The sequence below is a fragment of the Crocodylus porosus genome, unplaced genomic scaffold, assembly GCF_001723895.1.
Source record: "Crocodylus porosus isolate Cpor-Errol unplaced genomic scaffold, CroPor_comp1, whole genome shotgun sequence".
In the NCBI taxonomy this organism is placed as follows: domain Eukaryota; kingdom Metazoa; phylum Chordata; order Crocodylia; family Crocodylidae; genus Crocodylus; species Crocodylus porosus.
Genome location: NW_017728907.1, coordinates 55,631,612 through 55,656,221, shown reverse-complemented (window position 1 = coordinate 55,656,221; position 24,610 = coordinate 55,631,612). Strand labels below are relative to the sequence as shown.

The 24,610-nt window shown below is 46.3% G+C and overlaps 1 long non-coding RNA gene across 1 annotated transcript; it reads right to left on the bottom strand.

Moving 5' to 3' along the window:
- Positions 1 to 628: 628 nt before the first annotated feature.
- Positions 629 to 24,184, bottom strand: LOC109307640. The gene is made up of 3 exons (XR_002100329.1): positions 23,675 to 24,184; positions 11,214 to 11,313; positions 629 to 1,148 (listed from the first exon to the last, which is right to left on the bottom strand). It is a non-coding gene; the product is annotated as an uncharacterized LOC109307640 (long non-coding RNA).
- Between the last annotated feature and the right edge of the window lie 426 nt (positions 24,185 to 24,610).

Below are 24,610 nucleotides of genomic sequence, written 5' to 3'. Positions count from 1 at the left end.
GATGCGGCCCGGGGGGCTCTGCTCAGTGTCCCCCTCCAGAGAACTTATTTTCACATTTTGATCCTTTGACCCCCACATCACTCCTATCCTGTTTTTGCTTTTGTTGAAATTAGTTGCATCTTTCACCCTTTGGCCCCACAAAGGGGCTATTAGTTAGCTGGGCGGGCCTTAAGGCCCACGTTAATATGGAAGATACAAATAGACAGGCATCCTGTGGGTGCAGTTAGCATCACCCAAGAAAATACAGCCAGAATTTGATGAATATCACGCGTCCTTTTAATTACCCAAGGACAACTTTTGCTCTGGTTCATACAATAAAAGCACCAGCATGCCCATAATACCCAGGGGTAGGGAGGTTGGGCCATTCTGTTCATTTGCTTGTTTAAAACTTGAATTTAATTTTCCTCAAACTTCCATCTCATCCTCTTCTAACATTTTGCCAGTCACAAGATCTGCCTTTACCAGACCACTGCAGTGTGTATTCCCCATGTAGATGGATGGACAAGATGTACAAGACATCATGCCTGTGGTTCTTAATTATTTTATACTTACTGTTGCAGAAAGAGCAGAAAGGGTGAAGTAAGGGAAACAAAAGCTGGCCTGGAGTCACCTTTGCTCTTCCCACACTCTGAAGCAACCCAGGAATTCATAGAAGCATGGATGTTAGTCAAACTCTGCTCTGAAGAGCAGAAAATACTCATAATCCAGCACCCCTTTTTACTGCACACCCTTCCCTTCACTGAAAGCAGGCCTTGTATAAAGTGGCTGGGGAAGCCCCCCTGAACTAGCCATGCTCCGAGAGGCATCTTTGTCCCTTTAAACCCCCTTTGCACCACCCAAGAAGCATAAAGGGGCCGGTATCCCCACCTAGAGGACAAATCAAGACATTCCCTGGACAAATGTCCAGCAGTAACCCTGGAAGTTACATAAGGGACCCAACCAGATAAAATTAGAATACTAGAAAGAAATTAATGTTTCCCAATCTCTGTTGTAATACGACCTTGTGCAGACATCACAGGGTCTTCCCCATTTCCCAAAACAGCCGTCACAGGAAGGCTAGTGACTCCTCGTTCCCACAGCTGGCACGCAACTCTGAGCAGAGCTGGCCTCGTGCTGAATCTTGGGGCATTTCCATTGCCATGGGAAAGCTGTTCAGGAAGACAAAAAAAATGGTTTCACATCTAATTAAAGAAGCCTTTGCAGTTGGATGCATTTTTAGGCGGGGACACATGCTGCTGGACAATAAAATGGATCTAAAGAAATAAACCCGTATACTAATGATGAGTCATAGCTGAGCTGTCATACAAAGCTCAAGTCTACAGGAAGCAAATTTTCTTTATACACATTTACTCTTCTTTTTCTTTTTTTTTTTTTGCCATTCAGTGTTACATAAACACACGATGGACACAACCGTCACAAGGGTTTTGACTGGACATATTTATTAAAAGAGTAATACTGGCATTTAAACCTTCTGACAGCTGTTGCGGATAAATACGTCATAAAAACTAAAGCCAAAGCAAAGCTAATATATGGGGAGGACAGACAGCATGACCATTTGAATCCTGGACTACACTATTGACATCTCGACTGTATAGAAGGATCATTTACACGGCACCTTTTCTCCACCGACCTCAAAATACATTGGCCTGAATTTCAAAGGTGCTGAGCATCAGTCTCGTCCACGCACGCTGACTTATTTTAAAACCTCACATTTTTAACGTTGGATCATTGCAAACATCAGTTAAGTCTTATGTGTGACTAGGCCTGCCTTCCTCAAAGGTGAAGGTCTTACCTGCCAACCTGACCTCTCCCCTTTTGAGAAGCAACTAATTCGTCATATAGGCCGGCTGGATTCCAGCGTGCATCAGGGTGACTGCTTCCCTGGGTTTTAATGGGCTTAATCCAAAGGGCAGTCTGTCGATTGAATTCAGCAGGCTCTGGGCAGCCCTCAAACAACTTGCCTAAAGGTCCCACAGTGAGTAACAGAATTTTTCCCTGGCTGCTTTCCTCACTAGAGGATTTTGTTTAAGTTTGGCAAATAGTGCATTAGTAATGCTGACTCATGTGCTACACGCTTCTTGGGATGGTCCTGGCTTGAGCTGAGGTTGGAACAGATGACCTCTTGCGGCCCCTGCCAGGCCTGACTTATGACCCCATGCTTTCCCAAAAGAGTAACTCCGTAATGGAAGGTCTTTCAAGGTAAAGGAGGAACTCTGAGCGTCAAGATTTGCATCAGATTAGTCCTCAGTGGGCACGTCTACATGCAAATCTTAAATGCAATGAAATAAACTCTGGCACAGTTCATGCTGGAGTTTATTGCTCCCAGGCTCAGCATTGACATGTGGGCCTGGGACGCAGGGCAGCACAGCCCCGGCTTGTAGGGTATCCGGGGGATCAAGGTGCCAGCCCAGGGTTGCTCCTGCCCAGCTTATCATGCTGTGGAAGGGCTGACTGGGGCTTGAGGGTGCTCCAGTGTGGGGCAGTCCCACACCATACCACCCTCAGGGTGGTAAAATAGTACCACAAGTACTATTTTATGGTGGAGTTATTTACTCCACCACAATTACATGTAGACGGTGACCAGGACTGGCTGGGGCACGAGGGTGGTATGGTGTGGGACTGCCCCAAACTGGAGCACCTTCATGCCCCAGCCAGGCCTGGTCACCATCTACATGTAATTGTGGTGGAGTAAATAACTCCACCATAAAATAGTACTTGTGTTGGGCAGTGCTATCCTATGGCAGAATTAATTCATTTACTCTGGTCTAATAGCTCCACGTATGTAGACAGTGACGCTGTACTGCGGAGCTAATTAGGCAACTGCAGTAAGCGTCTCATGCAGATGCACCCAGCATGTAGTAAAATCTAGTTATGGGTCAAAAAAATTACAGAAATCTAGGCTAGGGGTCCAAGATCCATGCACAAACAGTTATCGAGGAACAGGTGCCCAAAAGAAGGTGCCAGTTACTCCCAGAAAGAAATGTGCCTGACAAAACTTTTTTAGACCTGGGGTTCCAGCCAAAAGGTGACATTTTCTCAGCTTGCTCTAAGGAATGTCTTGGTCACTTGTCCCGAGAGAGCCCAATCCTACTGAAGTTAATCGAATTATTTCATAAGGCCCAAGGCTCAGCTGGCATTAATCAATGTCCACTAGCTGAAGCTCAGCTCCTTATCTTCACTGGGAGTAGGATCAGACTTTCTACTCGTGATGTATTAGCCCCAAATGGGTTAATAAAGGTTCTCCCTCCTTAGCTGCCAAAAGGGCAGTGTTAGATGCTCCAGCAGCTGAAGAAAACCATAAAAGTACTGGCTTCAGAAACTTTGCCAGAACATATGTAGCAGGTCATTATAAAACATAATAATGTTTTATTATCCTTAAGAAAAAAAAAAGTAGCTGTTTTATCTCCTGTGCTCTATGACAGTATGTCCCAAAAACCTGCGGAGGATGAAATATCTAGCACATGATCTCTTACTGTGCCGAGTTACATTGCCAACTCTCAGTATACTTGCTGACTCAGTTAAAGACAACTCAGGAGAAGGGGCTTCCTCAGTGAAATCTGGGGGGTGGGGACGAGGGAGGAAGATGACATACTGGGGCAGGGAGATCTGAATTTAGTTGGAATGGGGTTCAGGGCAGAATTTGCAATATCAGATATATGCACATGCACAGTTAGTGGGTCACGTTTCTTCCATCCCACCATCTGCATTTACATTTTGTAACAAAGCACTCTCCTACTGCTAACTGGACTCTTAGTCCTGGTTAATTTGTTTCAGAACGAAAATCAAAAAGTAACTCACTGAAAGTAATTCTAGAAGTGCATTTGAATTTACTGGATCAGAGCAAGCCACACTTTACATCTGCAGAAAGAGTAGTCTAGAGGTTAACATAGATCTGAGAGCAAGTCACTGCTAGTACTGTAGACAAAACCCACTACACTTTAGGCTGTCCTGCTGGACCATCAGAGAGGATGCTCAAAGGAAGAGAAAATTTCCAGGAAGTGAATTGATTTACCCAGATTCTAATGGACTGGAGCATGCTTAGCACCAACAGTCCTCTTCTCTTTCTTGACATCTTTACTCGGTTTTAAGTATCCTGTCCATTCCCAGTTTTCCTGCTACCTCTCTGGCAGTTCCTTCACCATCGTCCTTCAGTATCTCATCTCCAAGAGCAGCCGATACTAGATCCTTCAGAGAAAAGTGCAGAAAATCTTCACAGCAGGCAATGATCAAACAGTCTTGTAAGGACTCCTGATTCTCACCCACACTATAAGGTAAAGTAGATGTGAAACAGTCTAGAGGAAAGAAGATAATAAGCTATGCGGACACCATGATGGCATAGACTAGCATGTGATGAAGAGCAGAGATGATGACCAACCACCCCTGAATTTGAGAGACCACCTCAACAAACAACCCATTAGTGATAGAACAGCATGCCCACAAGGAAAGTTTCCTCCATTTGCTCTAGTGAGGGGGTGACAACCTCACTCAGTTAAAAAAGACTTCTCCATATGCAGTGTACTGCTGATTTTTATTAGTAGTTATTCTAAAAAGTCCAGGAACTGATCTGCCCAGAATATATATTTTATTAAAAAGGGCTTTGGAGACCCTCATGGAAATTAATTTGTCCAATGATTTCTGCTCAGAACCTGCTGTAATCCTTACTCATAATGATGTATACGGTTGCTCACTTCACGCGAGTGTATTATAGGTAGAATGTCCTGTAGAGAGCAAGTAATGCTCATCATACCATACTGTCTTAGCAACTTTTGAAAAGTCAGCCAAGAGCATCACTGTAGTTTATCAAAATCCAGCAATTGGAGCTACTAGCAGCTAGAACTCCCACTCCCACCATATCACCTGCCATCGTGGGTCGAAAGTGAGAGGCTTTCCCTGTTGGTCATGTGGTTCAGGGTAGAACCAGACCCCGTTAATACACTCGTCTCAAAAATGAAGTTCATTGTAATGATGAGAAAGTTACTTTTACCTATCTAGTAAAACTGTCCCAGTATCTAGGCATCCATGCTCCTCTTGATTGAATCATTTTATTGGCCAAATTAAGACAAACAGGGCACATGTACATGAGACATTTACTGCGCAGTAGACTAATTAACTCTGCAGTAAATGTTGTGCATCTACATGTGCACCCCTATTAGGCTGGAGTTAGCTAATTAACTCTGCCGCATATTTAAAGTACTATCCTGCTGCAGTTTTACTCCACAGCAGCACACGTGTAGATGCTGACCTGGCTGGCTGGGACATGAAGACACGAAGCTACCTGCCAGCTAGCCTCACACTGGAGCACGCCCATACCCCAGCCAGCTACTTGGCAGCACATTAAGCTAGGGGGAGCAGCCCTTGGCTGGTAAACTGACCCCCAGCACCCCCTGCCAGCTGGGGCTACTCTGGCATGGCTTAACATGCTGTGGTCCTGGGAGCAGATTCAAAAGGTGCACCCAGAGCAATAAACTCTGGAGTATATTGCTTTGCATTAATTGCATGTATAGACGCACCCACATATGGAGAAGGGAAACATTCATAAAATCCGAGTTAAAAGCAAAGACTAACAAACAAACCTCCAGAAATGGTGAGAATTTGTTAGGAGTCAGGGCAGCAGGCAGAAAGACCAGGCTCCAGCTGGTCCTCGAGTGCCTAACTGGGTCTATCGGCTAGCTGCCGAAGGAGTCTCAGCTCGTCCCAGTTAACTGCATTATATAATGTAGCTCTTTCATTGTTCAGTGAGCTACACAACAGCACAAGATACCTCCTTATCTTATCTCAAATGGTTGTTATCCAGTTTCCTTGGTTCCTGGTTCTTTCTACCTACTCCAATTCCTGTCGCCTGCAGAGTCCCTTAGTGCCAGAGTCCCTTAGCTCAAAAATGGCCCATGTACAGCACAGGTGCCACAAGTGGCACAGGCAGCCTCTTTGTGGTACATGACAGGTGAGGGAAGGGATAGGCAGCACAGCAGCAGATGGGGACGAAGCAAAAACCAATGCAGCAAATCAGACGGAGGACACAGGAAAAGCAGCAGGTTGGGCAGAGAGCAGAAAGAAGAGCAGCAGACCCAGACCAGACAAGAGAAGGGAAATCAGAGAGGCATTTGTGGGGGTGGGGGGGTGCAGGGATAATTTGTGGTAAGCCTGCCAAAATGTTGCCCTCCCCCATGCCTTAACTCCTGGTTTACATTCACAGTCCCCAGGCCTTGCCCTGTTGGCTCCTATTTCCTAGCTCTTAGTCTATGTAGCTCCTAGCTGTAGTTCTGATCTGCCACCCCCTACCTATTCCCAGCTCCTGGGCTGGGACCCCCAAATGGTAAGCTCCAACCACTAATATCCTGGTCACAAATGCTAAGAAATGGGAGAGGGTGATTGATAATATCTGGAGTACTTTTGGGAGTACCCGCTTTGCAAACGTAGCACAAACTAGGGTGACGCACCTCCACACAGCTGTGGACATAGAAGCAGTACTGTGGGGTGAGTTTCTACAAAGCTCAAGCACAACAGTAAGAAAAGGTCAGAGACTGGCAGTGAATCTGAAAGATGCTTAATGAAAAGCTAAGGAGACTCCATGGCTGCGTCCAGACGAGTATGGCTGTGCCATGGACCTGTCTGCAGTGCCACATGCTGCACATTCAGGCATTCCCCACACTGCTACCTTGTACTGGGGGGGCGGGTTGACCCTGGGAGATCCTGGGGTCAAAGAAACCCACATGGGGAAAAAAAGCAGGGCAGTGCATGTGGTGGCAGCAAGCACCGCCCAAAACGGGAGCCTGGCCAGCCAGAGCCATGCTCTGGCTCCAGCCAAGCTCCCAGCTGCAAGAGCGCCGTGGCTGAAGTTTCCCAGGACCCCAGGTAAGGCTGCTGGGGCCAGCACAGCTGCTGGCTCCAGCCTCCTCTACCCCACCTGGGGTAACGTGTCGTGCACACAGGCGTTCCCCGGGGACAAGGTGTACCGCTGCTACCTGTCCCTAGGGAACCAAACATCCGCACTGGTCTGGATGTGGTCATCTTGGTTAAACATTTCATATTGCCTCTGAAAGACAGTTCTTTGTCTGTTTGTTTTGCATATTTATGTTCAAATTTTGTAGGTGTGTAATCCTGGTTAGAAACAGTCAACAGGACAAATGTATAATTTTTCAAGGATGCCGAGGTGGAAGATGTTACTAAATATGGATAATTTATGAAGAGTTTAGGTCCTGAAGAGTGGGAGAGAGGAAATCTGTGGTGGGAGGGTGTGGGAAGGGAACACAAATGAAATAACGGGACATATTGACTATTACATTTTTGTTGGTTTTCCTTTTTCAGTTTATCATGGTTTGTGTGATGGCAAGACAGGTCCACATTTGTTTGAATCTTATTGGTAAGGGAGGTGGTGGGGTCGTGCTTCTTTTAAGTAGGCCTTGATCTTTATTTGTAATGTCAGGCAATGTATGGAGCGTGGAAAGCATGGGCTCCTTATACACATGCAGGGAGGCTGCTCCAATGCACTGTAATTACAGTGCGTCAGAGCAGAATCGATTAATTGAGTCTGCTGGAGCGTGGTAATTATCGCACTCCAGCAGACTCCAGTGTCATGTGCATCATTCAACAAGCGTTAGCTCAAAGCACCCCACTGCCATTTTTCAGTGCAGGGATGCTGATACACGACACTCCAGGTGCTTTAATTAGCACGGCTCTTAATTAGCGCTTCCCACCGCATGCCTATAAATGCCCCACGTGTCTATGTTGTTTTGTTAACGCTTTCACTTGTTTTCTTTTTAAACAGCGTATTACAAGAACAGCAGGTTTTCATGCCTGTTCATAAAAAAGGAGCCATCATATGATCCTTCCAATACCAGCTCCATATACCCTTGTTATTCATGTAAAAGTTCTTGGTCTCAGCAATGAATTCCACAGGGGGAAAAAAACCCTGCTTCCAGGGACAGCATGGCCTTTAGGTTAGAGCACTGGTCTTCAATATTGCAGAATCTATCTTGTAATTTGCTGGCCTTGCCACTTATCTATGCCTTTTTTTTGTGTTTCTAAAATGGGAATAGTGATACTGGCCTCCTTTGTAAATGGTTTCAAGATCTGAACAATTTAAGAGTCAGGTATTATTGGGTGAAGAAGTATTTCCTATTGTCCGCTTTGAATCACACCACTTTCCTTTCCACCGAGTCTCCCTTTTTATCTTTCCAGTGAAACCAGGTGAACAGATTATTATTCACAATTTTAATCAGAATATAACCTTTCTAATCAATGCTCACTCGCAGCTGTCTCACAATACACTGCTTTAGATTTCAGAAGTGAGATTTGGCTCCATTGCATTCAATGGGCATTTGTTACTTTAAGAGGGCAGGGATTTTGACCCTGCAGTATATTAAATGAGTTGTAAAAGGAAAAATGGTAATGTTTTCTAGTTCCTGATTGCCTCTCTGAGGGTTCAGTCATCCCAAAAGATAATACTAACAAGGGCTACTCTTAGCTGCCAACAAATTGGCCTTAATCATAAAAACGCATGTCAGATTGACAACTCCATGCCTTTTCTTTTCCCAGTGAGGCTACGAAAGCAATAGCTCTGTCCAAGTGTCACATTCATGCCTAGTAACCTTTAAAAGAAATGAACAATGAAGCCTGCAAGCCAATTCCATGTGCTCTTGCCCAGCACGATCCATCATGTCCCAAAGGAAAGGAGAAGGTGCCGCAACATAAATAAGATAACTTTGGCAAATGTCAAAGCTCCCTGGTGAACATAGATGTTTGAAAGATTTTAAAGCTCTGAACAGACGACTCACTAGGAGGGTCGCTACATGCCCTGTTTTGATGGATCAGACGTTAATGAGAGCTCTTGTACCTACAATCCCATCTTATGATTTGTGTCACAGTAGCATCCAAAGGCCCCGAGCAAAGATTGAAGGAAGATGGACTACATGTGGAGTAAGAAAGTTATGCTAAAAAGCATTGTCTAATGTTAATGTGGCATGAAACTACGATCAGTTTTCATGGACTGTTTTATAGCCATTTATACATCTGGGTCTGATCTACAGAGGATTGGAGGGGAGAGTTCTGGGTCCTTCTGAAGAAACAGGCTCCAGAATTGTAGTACATATAAACACTCGATTCTGCACAGATGTGTGTTAGGTTATGTACCAAACTACTCCATATCTGCTTGTACACAAGGTGTCTTCAGCAGAGCTGTGTATATAATTGCATTTTAGTTCAATAGTCAAACCTGAAAACAGGCTGTTTTGCATCGTGGCCAGAGAGAGTAGAGCAGAGGAGCCATATAATCCCAGGTCCTGGGCTGACCTGGCAGCCTGGTTCAGAAGGAAGTCTGGAAGAAGAGGAGGAGGAGGAGGAGGAGGAGGGGGAGGAAGGAGCTCCCAGGAGGACTGCCATGAACTGGATCACAGGGGCTGCCCAGTGTGGCTGAGGCTGGCATTAGCCCGGACACAAGAGCTGGAAACATTACTTTTAGAAGAAGTCCAGGCAGTTTCCTGGCCTCCATCCTGAGAGCTAGCCCAGGATTACGAACAGGTAAAGAAAGCAATGCTCCACCACCTAGAAATATATGCAGTGCTTTTGTGCAAAGATAGGAATGGCTATAGCCCCCGAATGTGCAGTCAGATGCAGCAAGCCAATAGCTTCGCCTGGCAATGAGGACAATGGAAAAAAGGATGGAGCAGATAGTTTTAGAGGACTTTGTATGGAACCGAAGGGATTTTTGCTCAGTTTTTTCAGCCCCCAAAAATAAATAAATAAATTGCTGAATTCGCTCCAAATTCACAAGTGGCTTCAGTTCTCTACAGGATGCATTTCTCAGCGAACTTACTCTTCACTAGAAACAATTCACGCACCAATAGCCGAATTGGTAATAGTCCCAGAACCATGGCATTTTGGGTGACGGTGACTGGTCAGTGTTAACATGAGACCAGTGGGCCACTGCCAAGCCTCAATTTCATACAGGCCACCAGCAGCTTTAACAAACCGTTAATGGAAAGAAGGAACGAGGGGCCGTTGTGATGTGCTGAACACTGATCTAATCCGCCCCTCCTTCCAGTTTTGCAGGTTGTTGCTACAATGGTTCTGCGAGACCATTAGCCACGGTGGGAGAGAGAGGCCCGTGGCAGAGGCAGTCACGTGGCAATCTGTTGTTAATGCGCTGTTGAAGGAATACAAGTTTGTCCAGTTTTCCCTCTTCTTATGCAGTTGAAATAATAAATATTTTACTTGTGATTTATTGGTTTTCAGTTTGTTGAAAAGACCATCCAAACAAATGAAGTTTTAATGGCAACAAAACGCCAGCCGCAGCTCATTAGAAAATATAAACAGCAGCAGAGACCGTTAAACAAAAATCACTTAGGACATGGCTGACACATCATTTAGCAGTCTTTGCCTCATGAAGACGAGCTCTTTAACTGTCCAGGATATAGCAAACCCTTTCCTTTAGGGAGACAGTCCTTGGTATACCAATCATTTTGAGTCATCAGATCAATTTAGGGCTTCAAGCAAGAAAAAGTGCGGAAGCTACCAGCATGTGTCCAGGGTCCTAACTGTTTCTTTATTTCTTGTTTAGAAACACTCTGGGTACCTGTTGACTGCTACACTGAATTTATCATAGCACTTTAGTAGTTTTATTCTTCTAAACAGTACCCATGCATCACAGACGAGGACACAGCTGTGCCAGGCACTGTACATATTCAATGTGGCCCATGCCCCAAAGGGCACCTGAGCAGCTGGGTCCCAAAGAAGTGGTCTGCTTCCAGGCTTTCCGCCACACTATGGTATGCTGCCTGCCCAGTGGAAACTTCTGACAAAAACCCACCTATTAAATTCGTCTAGTGGAGATTACTAAAGCACAATTCACCCACCGCAGCCTTCATGAAAAACCGGGTAGGCTTCACCATCCTTGAAAACTTTGACGAGCAGGTTGGACCAACAATGGTCTGGGAAAGCCTAGGCAGGGATGATCCTGCCTGGCACAGCAGTTGGACTAGATGTGACCTCCTGACGGCCTTCCAAGTCTTATCTTTCTTCCTCCTTTAGGCCCCATCCTGTCTGACCCTTCCACCAGTGCACAGCCAGAAAAAGAGCCATTATAGGACTTTCATTCCCAACACAACTTGCCTTCCCCATGCGAGGCCAAAGGTATTTTTCTTGCCCAGAGATAGGTCCTCTTTCTTCCCCTCCACCTCCTCCAGGATGCACTAAGGAAGCAAGGATATGACTCTCACCCACACGCAGACTTTTGCCAGATGTTGATCACAAAGTGGATAACAACTGTTCCCCAAGTGGGCTCTTCCCCTTGGCAGTGCAGCTCTGGCATTGCTGAGTCTGTAATTGAGAAGACGCATCATGGGAAGGGAGACAGACAGACAGACAGACAGACAGTGCCCTGGACTTCTATTCAGGAACCAACAGCTTCTGCTAAGCAAAAAAAATCTCCTGTCACTTACATGATGGAAATGAAAGTATGAGATGGATCCAATGGGGAAAAAATCACGCCTGAAGCAGGTCTTTCTCTGGGGTCACTCCTTGTTACTCCACTGAAGGCAGGGACTGCCACGCTGAGAGCCTGTCCCAAGGTACTCTGAGCCCAGAGGCAGCTTTAATGCTTGTTTTTTTGCTTAGCTACCCATGGCCCCAAAATTCAAAGCAGTGCTTTAAGCAGACTGGAAAGCTGTTTATTCAAACTCAGCAGTGACCTAACAACAGCCTCCTTGATCCCCAGGAATGGTTTATAGCTCACAAGATCAACAACTGTTGTCTCCTTCACACAATTTTAGTACCATTCAAAGTTTAAAATTAAAAAAAAAAAAAAAGGAAAAATCAATAGCCCGTTTCCCAGCTCTGCAGGGTAACTTTCTGCCTAAGCCCAGCTGATCCAGTGTGCAACATCCCCCCTGAGTTTCCAATGAAATAACAGGAGGTTACAATCTGATCTCATTGCCCTGGTAGTATTCAGTGGGAGACTTCATTGGAGCTTCACCAACTTTGCTCAGGTGTAGTTAGATCAAGACCTTGGTCTCAGATGAGCTCCTATCTTGGGAGACGTGGAAAAGTCCTTTTCAGGACCACTGACCATCCAAAACAGCCAACTCAAGGAATTTGAAAACTAAAATCAGCTACAAGCTCCCTTTTGTCAGCATCAAGACCAAGTGCTTTTTTCCTGCACTGAGTTCTGGGCAACTGTGAAGCTAGTGAACTGTGAATCCCTTGCATGCAGCCTTTAATCACCCCTGATGAAAGTTTAACTGCTATTGCCATCTTTCTCGTTCAAACAGACAAAGAGAAGGCCAATAGCATGAGCCAGAGCCTGGGATCAAGATGCTTTAATTGGTGATAAAGCCCATAACGTGTGTGAATAAGCAAAGGCACTTTTGCCTGTATCTTACCAGAAGTCAGAGATCCAAAACATTTTATCTGATGTTAAAGAGCAAGGCTCTACTGTAAATAAAACCCTGTTTACTGTATATATAATAGCTGTATATACGGCTGCTACTTTATCCAAACAAGCAGATCTCAGCTGCTTCATCTAATCACAGTGGCTGCCAAGAATTCACCATCTTCAGCATTCAATGAGTAAGATGCTCAGCGCAGAGCTGGTCTCTTCGAGCTGTGTTTGTACAGCACTTAGAGTGGAGACTATGATTAGAGGGGTCCATGACTAGGGTACTTAGGTCACATATCCTTTATTATTTGTGAGAGAGTTTTAAACATGGGCCAATCCAGGATTTTGAAAAGGGGGTGCAGATGGTATGACACATCATCACATTTAACAACACACTTTTCTCTAGTTAAATAGAAACTAGCGGCTTTACCAGTGTGGTAGGGGGCTAGTACTGTAACACTCATTTTAAGATCAAAGCGAAAACAAATGCAACTATTGGACCGTGCATTAGTTTGCTATAGCGGATATGAAGTTTGAAAAACAATGCAACAAACTGGGCAAAAAGATAGTCAAAAGGCATTGTATCATTAGTCGTGTAATCATTATACTTAACTGTACATCTCTCATTCAGATTCATAAAACAAAATCTAGCCTTCTTGAGTATCTTGACAGTGCCCCCAGTATTTCACTGTCAGTCATCCCTACACCTAAGTTCATATTACCATACCTGGGTTAAGATTTTCAGCTAGAGCTAAAAACAGTATGCAGGGCTGTGAAACAGGAGAGACATTACCAGGAATGGCTACCAGACAGCCAAATTGCGGAAGAAATGATCGTTTAAACAGCAAAATATCAAGAACATTGAAAAAAAATGGAGGGTGATTAACACCTGTGGAGCAGAGAGGGATTAACAGAAATCAGAGAGATAATAATGAGCCATGAAGTCAATCGACTCTCTCAGCATGGTCTGAATAGAAACGCTGCTGCCCCTCCGAGGCAATTGGTTTTAAAGTGTGAATGGAGCAGAAGTCAAAGGGAGGTGCAATTGCACCACTGCACCCTCCCTGGATCCATCCCTGACTCTGAAGCTTGAGGCCAGTACGTGCTCGCAGTGCCATAGAGCAGGCAGGATTTCAGAGGATGAAAGCATCTCTAGGATGCAGTCATAGCTCCGCAATTTGTAAAGTGCCTTGGACCGGCTTATAATACAACAGGTGCCCGAGACCCAGGATGTGGCATATAGCCTTCTCAACAGAAAAAGGATGTCAACCTCTAGCAAGTATTCCCCTGGACTCAAGTGTTGTTTTCCACCAGCTGAATGCCGTATACTCCCATGTACTGCTCTGTATGTAGGAGTTCGTGAACAAGACACAGACTAATGCTAGCCTGCTATGACAATGCATGCTTCCATTACTCGCTTCCATTGCCTGTTAATTGTCCTGTTACTTGTAACAAAAGAAATTTTTTTACACTGGAGTAGCAGCTGCCTGTACACTTGGGGCTGGAGACCCGCGGTTCTGTGCCCCATGATGGATGTCTGCAGTTGAACAATGAGTGATGTCTACATGAACAACCACAAAATCTTTACAAACAGTCATGGGGCAATAAACATTAGTCAACACACATTCTATTGTAAGACAAACTCTGCAATTTCTCTCTGCCCATATGATAAATGGGCCAAATTGCATGTGTGCTTCATAAAAACACATCAAATAAACAGCTGAATCTCTCTGCTTATAAATATAGTTTCTCTTATATGGAGAGACTCCAAATTGCTGCCACATACCTGAAAATGAGAACCCTATGAAAGGAAATTCTACAAAATGCAATGATGATCAGCACCAAAAAAAATAAAATCAAATAAATAAACCCTGATTTATTGTAACCTGCAAGCTCACTGTAAAAAGATTTACTTTGCATTGGAAAGAATCACAATCCAGTTGATTATAGACCACATAATGTACACTCACAATCAAACACATGTAATGGCTTTAGACAATGTAATCATTGAGTCATTGCTGCAAGTACTAGGCCATGTTGTATACTAAAAAACACCCTAATTAAAGTACAGCAGACCACAATTGCTCTGAAAAAGAAAAATATGTCAGGAACAAAAAGCGGTCAATGTGGATTTGCAAGGGTTTATGCAAAGATCATTGAAGGGTAATAAAAAATCCTGCACTGTACACTGAAAAACAGGGACAGATTCAGATAAAGAATAAGACAACAGACAAGCAAGGACTTAGAAGCAAGCCGGAGTAATGGGGGTTTTCACAACTATATTGAAGGGGAAGAACAGAAAGTGACCATCAGAGGCATAGCTGGTCAGTACTACATGGTGGGTTGGGGTACCACACACTGCAGTGGCCAGTTTTGCAGCTGCTGCTGGGGAATGTCCTCTCCTCCCCACCCCCCCCAGTTGTCAGGCTTGCAGCCTTGAACCTAGCTGGACTAGCATGGCTGCCCACTGCCCTACTGTGGTTTGCAGCAGCTAGATGAGGTCCACCTAAAGAGAGTGAATCTCCACCTGCTCCCTGATACCTGATACTATCACCTGACCTCCCCTTCCCTTATATTCTTCATATGCCTGAAGGGCAATGACAGAGAGGATGGCGATGGCTTTTCTCCATGACCATAGGAACAGGACTTGCATCAATGGCTTCAAGCTTCAGCAGGGGAAATTGAGGTTGGAGATTAGGAGGAGCTGTCTAACTATGTGGGTGGTTAAGTAATGGAACAGGCTACTAGAGAAATTATAGACTCTCCATCCTTGGAAGTTTTCAAGAGCAGCTTGGGCAGACACTTGGCTGGGATGCTCTAGGTAGAGATTTCATAGACATTAGGGCTGGAAGGGACCCAAGAAGATCTTTGAGTCCGGCCCCCCGCCCCAGGGGCAGGAAGTCAGCAGGGGTCATAGGATCCCAGCCAGATAAGCATCCAAATTTCTCTTGAAGGCATTCAAAGTAGGTGCTTGAACTGCCTCCAGCGGCAGTCTATTCCAGACCTTGGGGGCTCAGACAGTAAAGAAGTTCTTCCTTATGTCCAACCTAAAATGGTCCTGGAGGAGTTTGTGACCATTCGGCCTTGTCATCCCTTGGGGCGCTCTGGTGAACAGAGCTTCACCTGGGCATAGGATGCTCCTGCCTTGAGGAGAAGGCTGAACTAAATGACCTCATAAGGTCCCTTCTGGCCCTACTTTCCCATGATCCTATGCCCAGGGAAAGGAACAGGGCTCTTCCTGACCTAAAACTGTGCTCTGCCTGCTTCTTGACCTCCCAATTTCCTAAAGTGGTTCACTCATAGACTATGCTAACCTCTTGAGCTCCCAGTTTCATGACCTGGCTTGTTCTTGGACTCTGCTTGCACTCTCCAACTCTGTTTTGTACCCTAATCCAGTAACCTTGATCCCCAGTTGGCCCCAGGCATGGCCACATCCCAGCATTCATGTTTAGTGTCCAAAAAAACCACTGGTTTTCACTGGCAAATAAAAGGTGTGGCATCTCCCCCCTGCAGCACCAAACCACCACCCATGCATCATCAGTTCTCTGCCGTCTCTGATATTTGAGCCAGAACCACTGCAGAGAACGTGCAAGGTGTGGGGAAACAGGGTGGATGGGAGAGGGAGGCACCTCACTAGCTCCATTCAGCACCCATCCCCATCTCAAGAAGTGCATAGGGCCCGTGCCCTGCTGACTCCACCATTGTTCATGAATGACGTGTGCCCCCAGCAACTTGGGGAGCTCCTGCAGATGCCGCCAGCACTGTTGGCGGTGGGGTGGGGGGGAGCACCAACCAGAGGCTGGCAACCACCCACAGAAGCTGCCAGCAGCATCAGCAGTGGCCAGCAGTGATCTTGGACCACCCACAGACACCACCGGCAGTGTTGGCAGTGGGATGCACCACCACACTGGGGGGGTATATGTGCACCCCCTGCACATCCTCCCTGCCATTGTTACTCTACCGGTGACCACTCATCCATTCAGGAGGGCAAGGAGGATTTAGATGGGTGAAGACTAGCTGTTTGTTGTGTAAAATCTTCCATGGGTAAAGGAAAGACAAACCCAACTAACAGGATGTTTACAACTACTTCTAAGGACTAAGCACATTGAAGTCAACAGACTCATAGAAAACGAGGGTTGGAAGAGACCTCAGGAGGTCACATCTAGTCCAACCCCCTGTTCAAAGCAGGACCAGCCCCAACTAGATCGTCCCAGCCAAGGTTTTGTCTAGCTAGGTCTTAAAAACCTTCAAGGATGGAGATTTCACCACCTCTGGGTAGCCTGTTCCAGCATTTTACCACCCTCCTAATGAGATGGGATGAGTCATTACAGTGACTTCAGCTCTTGCAGTTATACAAAAAGCCCGACTGTTCCCCATTGCAAATCATCTGCCATAAAACCCTTTCTGGTTCTTTACTCATTTTTCTACTGTTCTTAATAAATCTATTTTCCTACATTACATTAGTATTAAAAAAAAAGACCTTCATATACAATCAACCCTGGGGTAGTTTTCCTAAAGCATTTTTTTTAAATAAACTGCTCCATACCAACTTCAGTCTTCTCCAAATCTGCTTTGAAACTGAAGACTGTGGAAAAGTTAAAGAAGTGATTGCTGATAAATAGTTCCATATGATTTATTGAATATAATATCCTTCCCTCTATAACAGAATGCTGTTTCAAATCACTGGGAATGGACTTTTTGTATGCCAAGAGATGCGTACTCAACTTGAGCAGGATTTTTAAAATGTAGAAAGCTTCCTCAGCACCCCCAAATCATCCATCTATTCAAACGGAGGACAGCTTCCTCAAATACAGATAAAATACTTGAATGCACATATGGTCCAGTAAATATTGATGTCTCAACAGTATTACACATAATACTGTGTCCACAGCCATAATATTTGTCCATAGCCAGAATTCATCAATTCTGGCTATGGACAAATCCACTGAATTTTAATCAGCGGAACTGTATTCCAAAATATTTAAAAACCCAAGAGAATGAAAACCCAAGAGAGTATCTACCTGATACTCAATAATTTCTGCACTTTACAGGTAAGGATGACCCTCCTGAACTATCTTGTCCTTCCATTATCAGGTATTTAATGCATCTCTTATCTGTTGGCTACTTGATAATTTCTCTTATATCCTGTTTTTATTTGTGCATGGATTTTTAAACAAGTTTTGCTCCATCTGCTACTTAGCACTGGTGTATCGCTTCTCTTGAAGAGACCCGAGGAAGGGCACTGTGATGCCCAAACCCTTGTCAACGTATATTCAACCAGGCAGTCAGTCCAATAAAAGATATCACCCAGAAGAATTCCTGCTTCTTGCACCTTCCTAGAAAATATTTTAAAATTTCCCTATAAAAGTTGAGACCAGGATAATACAAATTTTTAAGCTGGTTCCCTCAGACTTGACTTCTTCTTCTGCACTTGAAGGAAAAGGGATGCCACCAGCTTGCAGGGATAATAATAAATAAGTATCCTACAAAGTTATAGAAGATGAGTGATTATCAGTCACATGAAGTGCTAGTCCACGTGAGGCTTGGAGAAGCCAGATCACTTCCCCTCTTACAAAAAAAAGGCCTTGGCTCAGATTTCAAGACATAACAGCTAGTCCTTAAGAGTTTGTATCTGGAAAGGCTTGGACTGTAATAGGACTCCAGCACAGAACACAGTTATGGCAATGTACAGGCAAAATGTAAACTGGCTTAATTTAAAAATCAGCTTGAAAAACTACGTCTGTGTCTACGGAAGAAACCTACCAAGCCTGACAGCAGCTCCCTCAGGCATACGGCACTGGAAGCAATACATCCATGGCCACATGGAGCTGGAGGCAGGCTAATTTGAGCTGTCGCTCAGCCGTGCTATGTAGCCTGCCCAACACTGCCATGTAGGGGCGGCAATGCTGCTTCCAGTTTTGAAGGCAGCCCACCCAGATTCATGTGGCGTGTTTCAAGGAGCCAGTGCCAGGAATAGTTAGTTTGCCATTTGGACCTGGATGGATTCATTTAAACCAGCGCAAACCCCTTGCTAGACACAAACATCCACGTCAAACTGGTTACATCAGGTTAGCTTCTGTCTGGAAAATATTGACTCAAGCAAATGTGATCTAAACCAGGCTTTAACTATTCTAACCCTCCCACCCATCCACCCCCAACATTTGGGTACATTTAACTCCATCACAGCTTTAGTGAAACCAGTGCAATTTTGGATGCTGACCACAGTCTCAGACCTCTGGGAAGTTCAGGTCTGAATCATTACTTGTCACTTGCTTAATGCATGGATGAAGTCTGCAAAGTATAAAAAATGTGGACTCCAAATGGAGTTTTCTAGGCCCTCATTTAGAAACCATCAGAGCACCTGGAGATGCACACATTCCAGGTCTCCTTTCCGGACCCCACGCAATCTTCCAGCTTGAGCCATCAAGAAGCCTGGGTCTAACGAGAACTCTCCAAAGTTTAAAAAGAGGCTTGATCTGCACAACAAAGGGCAACCCCACAAAGACACTCTCACGGACCGAGACGAATAGATTTGCAGCTCTGCTTCCTCTGTGCAAAAATGAAGTTTATGTCCTACATACGGGGACTTTTTACCACCTTTAATGTTCCCTGAGCCTAATGAAGGGCATGTGAGCCCAAAAGCTTGCAGAAAAAGGGGGTTTTTTTGGTTTTGGGGGGCAGGGTTTGCAATTTTTCAGTTGGTCTAATAAAAGGTATCATCTCTGAACCAAGAGGTCTAGATTTTTGCCCTTTTTTTTGTTCGTTTTTTTGGGATATTTTGTTTTGGTTTGGCTTTTTTTTGGGGGGGGGGGGGTTGTCTCAGACCAACACAGCTGCCAAATACTTCCCAGAAATTAATTCCTGAAACTTAAGTGGCTTAAAGAGAAATATCATCTGACGGCACCAGCAACGAATTCTCTTTGTATGCATTCAGAGCGAGCAGTAGTGTAATGGCAAGGGTGACAGGGGCGTGACTAGGGGAGTGGCCCAGGGCACCACTTTTGGGGAGGAGGGGGTACAAAAGTAGCCACTACTGCAGAGGTGGCTGGCAGTGTCGCTGCCATTGGCACAGTGACAGCTGGTGCTGCCCCGTGCACAGTGGCTGTCTGGGGCACCGAGCTATCCTGCCATGTCCCAGGGCAAGCCAGAGTAGCAGCTACTAACAAGTCAGTCACAAGTCCTAAATTTCAATACCCCACAGAATTGGGCAATTGTACCACAAGCGCCTAACTGTTCCTGCCTCAACCAAACTCCTCCATCCATTGGGCTGATACTGAGAGGCTGTGATGCGAATGTCATTTCATTTGTGCCCAATAAAGAAAGCTGAGCTCTGAGCCACCCTCTGAGCTAAACGGGGCACTTGGGTTTCAAGTCAGACATGTCATGCACAGCAGTTTTCTACATTTGGTTTTCCCCCTTGCTATTGCTATTCATTGCTTCAAACTGCTACAATTTGCAGAAAGGTGGGAATTTACTCAGGAACCACTGCAACACATAGATGCCTCCAGGTATCTTGATAGGGCCCAAGTAGAAATCTACCATCACTGCAGAGAACTGAATTAAAGGAGCAACTGTCTCAAAAGAAGCAAAGTCTACCAATAGCAGTTCTCACTCCTCACCTATCTAAGCCCATGATTAAAGGAATTGCTCTTCCCTATCAGTAATGGTTAGCTTTTATATACCCCAGCAAGGACCACACATGGTCTGCTGGGTTCTCCAGCCTTCTCTTCAAGCAGCATTCCCCTCCTCCTTTATCCTGCTGCATAGGATAAAGGATGGGTTTTCTCACTAGCCAATCACAGCTCTGCAAGGAAGGGCCCAGCTAGCTCCTCCTATTGACTCAGCACCAATCAGCCAGGGGTCTAAGAGCATGCCTGGCTTCCACAGCATTGCTGCGATTATATGTGGTCAGGTGGAGCTCCACAAAGCCCCATTTGGATACAACGGTCCACTTGTCCAGATCAGCTGGTATGAACAAGATTTGGATCTGCATGTCAGGGACTCATTAAGAAACATGCACTGAGGGATAGGGTGACCACCCGTCCCTAATTGGGTGGGACAGTCCCAAAATGTGAATATCAAGTCCTGGTCCCAGGCTGAAAGACTGCAGGATGGTATTTGTCCTGGAATCCCAGTATTTGTGCAGAGATCCAGGTTTTCCATTCGCCATGGGAAAGGGTGGGTTTTTCCTTGCAGGCTGGCAGAGTTCCAGCCTACAAGGGCCTGCTTGGGGCTGGGGGGAGCAGGATGTGGAGGGTGCCATGTGCATATCTGCATGTGCACACATGCACATGGCCGGAAATACAGCCAGGCAGCAGTGGAGAGCAGCTCCGTGAAGATATGTGTATGGGGGGTGGGGGAGCACAGGCAACATGGAGGGGGCAGATTTAGTCCCCCACACTGAGGGAGGGAGGGAGTGGGGCAGGAGCAGATGGTACATAGGGACCAGGGCCAGGGTAGGGGTGGAAATGTGTGGCCACAAGGCCCAGCTGGGGAGAAGGATGGAGCCATGGGCTGCTCATCTAGGGGATGGCAGGGGGGCCAGCTCCCCTGTGCATGCTACTGGGTGGGAAGCCATGGTGTGGGGCACATGCCTCCCCAGATTTGTAGGGAGGAGCAGATGTGGACCGCTTGCTGCAAGCTCAGGGCTCCCCACCCTGCTGCCTTCCCCCTGGGGTCATTGCAGCCCAGTGGGCAAAACTCTGCACAGGAGAGCAGAGACTCTCAGCGCTGCTGCAGCTGCCTCTGGGAGCCCTGTGCTGGCTGCACCACCATGACAAAGCACCCCCCACCCGACCAGCATCAGCCCTGTGGTGGTGCAGAGTTGTGCCCCCCATTGCTGCCAGGTGGGCAAAGGGTGCCTCACTATGGCAATGTGGCCAGCATGGAGTACCTGGGGAGAGGGCAGCAGGGCAGGAAGCCCTGAGTCCATATTGTTCCCTGCCCCCCATAGGCTCCTCTCTGGCCATGCCATGGTGGAGGGCAAAGAGGGGGCAGGGAAGGCAGGCATCTGTCCTGCTTTTCCATTTTGAAAAGGTGGTCACCCTGCTGAGAGATGACTGTGGTTATGCAAGGCTGCTGGGAGATTGCAATAGTAACTGAACGCTTGTAAGATTTCCATTATTCTCCAGAGCCCACTTTTGCCATGATAGTCCCTTTTGGAAAAAAGCAAAGGATACTGCAGATACCTTCTCTTATTGTTCCCCCAACCAGTTCCTTGAAAGCATTAGGACACAAAAACACCCAAGGCATCACCTGGCTGTTTTCCATGAACCACATGTTAGTCTGAAAAGGTACAGGGAGGATATGTAGGGAAAGGACCCATAAGCACTATCCCTTAGGACTTGTTTGTGTGTTCTGTATTGGTCTGTTTGCTGTAGGAAAGAAAGGTCATATGTGAGTGGGTTGTGATCTCCCCCCACCATGTCTAATGAGGAAACAATAACTCAGAGCCCTTCTAAGCCACCTCTTAGTTCAGGGCATGAAACAGTCCTTTATTTCCCTCAAAAAGATCCCTGTGTTCCCCACCACACTTTAACCCCTCTATGCAGCTAGAGAGACTGATGATGACCCACAGGGTTCAACCCTCTGCTGAGTGCTCAACAGTTTTGCAAAACTACTTTGTTACCAGTGCTTGACCTTCTTCTAATGACATCCCAGACAAGCTTTGTCCACTGGGCAGTGTGCCCCCACCTTTGCCCAATGCAAGCAACAGCTCCCTTCACACCAGTCCATGCTCTTCAGCCATTAGACTAACATGCCCACAAAACTAGGCATCCTCTGTTCTCTGCTTCCCTTCTCCCTCCAGACTGACATACTGCTATCCTGCACCTACAGTCCTCTTTCACTCCTGGGGTTTCTAACTTGTGAACTATCTTTATGCCTCACAGGTCTATGCCTTCCCGAGGCTTCACAGTGATGCTTCCAGAAATGTGTTCCCTTTGGGACCTCCGTGAGGTGAAGCTAAATGCATCCTTCAGCTACTCCAGGCAGAAGGACAAACTCTGGACACTGATCATTTTTATCCATAAATCTTTTCCCACCCTCTGGGTAGGGGCCTTGTTACACACTGCACCCTGAGCTGCTCAGATGTTGATCGGTGTTAGTGCTAGCTCGAGTTTGGAGCAGTCAGTGCTGTAGCAATGAAGTTTGATGCCCAGTGCAAAGCCCGCAGTGGCACCCTGCCCTCGCCCTGTGCACAAATCCAAGGGGCACATGCCCCCCGAAACTTGCCCGGGAGTGCATGCAGTGGCAGGAGTCACCCTTCCCCTGTCCCCATGCCCTCCCAAATATGCTGCTTGTGGCTCCATCCACACCCTGTCCTGGCTGGGCAGTGCCTGTTGGTGCCTCTTTTCTTGGGTGCCTGGGGTAGTTGTCCTGCTCACCTCCCCCCTCCCTTTGCTATGACACTGAGAGCAGTCACCCATTCAAGCCAGAAGGGCCCTGGGGAACTGAAAGGTAAGAATCCTACCCTCTCCTCTCCCATTCTGGGCTCTCCCCCACCCCCATGACTCCACCTGTTCTCCCTGCCCCCAGGGTATCCCCTTCCCCCCTAGTTTACTTGTGGCAACCCAGTCCAGGTAGTGGCAGTGATGGCTGGGCAGACAGGTTCCCTTTCCCTGTTTGCTCTCCTAGGACAGCAGCAGCAGCTGAAAGTAAGCCAAATGGTCTAGAGTGCCGGGGTGGTGGCGAAGGGCAGGGACAGTGAGCCCAGTCCAGGGAGGTGAGGGTCAGTGAGTCAATCTGGGCTGGTGGGGACAAGGGCAGGGGTGGCAGGCCCACCACAAGCCAGCAGGGGAGGGGAAACAGCGGCCTCAAGCCGGGCCAGTGGCAGGGGGCGGGCAGCCTGATCAGGAAGGGGAGCGGGGAGCAGTGGACCCGATCCAGGCAAGCAGGGGAGTGGGAGTGCAGGTTTTTATACTAACATGTAGCCTAGACTGGCTACACAGTAATATAAAACTCAAGCTGGGTGATAGCGCAGAGATAAACCTAGCCTGGAGTGGCGTAACTTTAAGCTGCATAAAGGTTGCTTAAAGCTCATTTCATGTGTTAATGTGTGGACAAGTCCAGGGGTTAGGAGGTCCAGAAGCCACCTAAAATTAACGTGTGACAAGGCCCTGGGTTGCATCCTTTGGATTTATAAACTGCCCTGCCTGAAGGAGCCAAAGACCTCCTACAGCCTCCACAGCAGCCCAGCGCAGGCCACATATGGTAAGCAGAAGCCTCCCGAGGAAGTCTGTTCATGTCTCCCATCAGTCAGGCTGCAAGGACAAACGACAGTCTCCAAACTGTGGCCCAGGTTACCTTATCAGTGACCCGAAGCTTCTGGCCTTGCTTCACTGGCCCCAGCTTCCTAGAGATCTCGAAAAGTGTCCGTTCCCAGGCACACACATACACTTTCCTCTGCCAGGTCTCCTGGTCTGTGAACTTCTGCATCTGGGAGAACTGGGAATTAGATACAGCCCTCTCAGTAGGGGTTTCTCCAGGGCAGGCATCTGCTTAGTAGAACATTAACCTTGAAAAGGACATTTTCTGCACCAGCCATCTTTCTAAGCTCATTGGCCTTTTTATTCCCGATACAAAAGACTCGCCAGGGAAAACATGGAATATTCTACCATAGATGGATGAGCTGCATTTCATTCCACAACAGCTGGCGAGCATCAGAAATCCTAAAGCTTTCCCATTTATAACAACCTTTAGTGCCTTCCTTTTATGCATGCCCTGAGTAGCAGTCTACAGTCCGTTATTGCTAGTGGATAGAATGGCACCCCCTGTTATCTTTACAGACTTGAAATATGGGCTGTTATGTTTGCAATTATGAATGTTTAAATGAAATCTTAATGACAAGAAAAAAAACTAATGTGCAGTCCTATTTACATTAGCCAGAATGAATAATAAGAATTTATATGCAGTCTGGGTCAAACGTCAAAGGCTTGTTGCTGTTGTTGTTGTGGTCAAATCTTGAAAATAAGATCTGAAGCCACTTAAAGAGCTTGCAAACAATGTTTTTTTGGTGGGGGTGGGAATTCCAAATGAGTAGGCAATTTTACCCTCTGCAGCATTGCCACAAAATAGTTAATTTAAAGAACAACATTGGGAGCCTGCTCTTCTCAAAGGAATATTTATTTAGTTTTAAAGAACTCATTCTTCAAGCAAAGAAAATGAAAGCTGGAACCAGAAGAGAAACATCTGACTTCTCCAAAGTTATGAGAAACTCTGTTTCACATTCCTAAACCTTCC